Source organism: Octopus bimaculoides, chromosome 29, assembly GCF_001194135.2.
Source record: "Octopus bimaculoides isolate UCB-OBI-ISO-001 chromosome 29, ASM119413v2, whole genome shotgun sequence".
NCBI lineage: Eukaryota > Metazoa > Mollusca > Cephalopoda > Octopoda > Octopodidae > Octopus > Octopus bimaculoides.
The window spans coordinates 2,627,808-2,628,761 of NC_069009.1; the positions used below are offsets into that span (position 1 = coordinate 2,627,808).

Sequence of the window (954 nt, forward strand, 5' to 3'; positions counted from 1 at the left end):
AACACAACGTTTCAGCTGATATACCCTCCAGCCTTCGTCAGGTGTCTTGGGGAAATTTCGAACCTGGGTTCTCATTCCTAACGATGTTACTATTATTATATTATTATTATTATTACTATTATTAATCAGGTCGCTGCCGTGAATCGAACTCGGAATCTTGGGGTTAGTAGCCCGCGCTCTTAACCACTACGCCATATGCCCACGGCAGCGACCTGATTAATAATAGTAATAATAATATAATAATAGTAACATCGTTAAGAATGAGAACCCAGGTTCGAAATTTCCCCAAGACACCTGATGAAGGCTGGAGGGTATATCAGCCGAAACGTTGTGTTAACAACAAACAAGATGAGGACAAATATCCGTCAAATGTAAATAATGTAAATAATTCCTCATCTCTTAAATCTAGAACTGAAAGAGAATATTGTCAGAACTAAATACCAGTGTTATACTGAGGTTTGTTACAGCTCCTCCCCCTTCTCTTTCCACCTCACCTAACAACATAATTTCGTAGACTTGTTTATTTTGGTTCCTTTTTTGTTTTTGTTTATCTCCTTTGCCTCCATTCCTTCTCTTTCATTTGCCTCTTCTCACCCTCACTTTTTCACTCTTACTCTCTCTATTTCTCTCATATTTCTTTAGCACTTTTTCTCCCTCCCCCTCCCTGCTCTCTTTCTTCCATTCTCTCTTCATCTCTCATTCTTTCTCACTCTCAGCTTTCTCCATCTTGTCCTTTTTCTCTGTTTTTCTTTCTCATACTTTGCTAGCTGCTTCACTCTCTCTCTCTCTCTGTCTCTCTCTGTCTGTCTGTCTCTCTGTCTGTCTGTCTCTCTCTGTCTGTCTGTCTCTCTCTGTCTGTCTGTCTCTGTCTCTCTCTGTCTGTCTGTCTGTCTCTCTCTGTCTGTCTCTCTCTGTCTGTCTATCTCTCTGACTGTCTGTCTATCTCTCTGACTG

The 954-nt window shown here is 40.8% G+C and overlaps 1 protein-coding gene across 1 annotated transcript in view; it reads left to right on the forward strand.

Moving 5' to 3' along the window:
- Positions 1-954, forward strand: part of LOC106873413 (neuroglian) — a 72,055-nt gene that overhangs the window by 8,217 nt on the left and 62,884 nt on the right. The gene's annotated exons all lie outside the window — the stretch shown is intronic.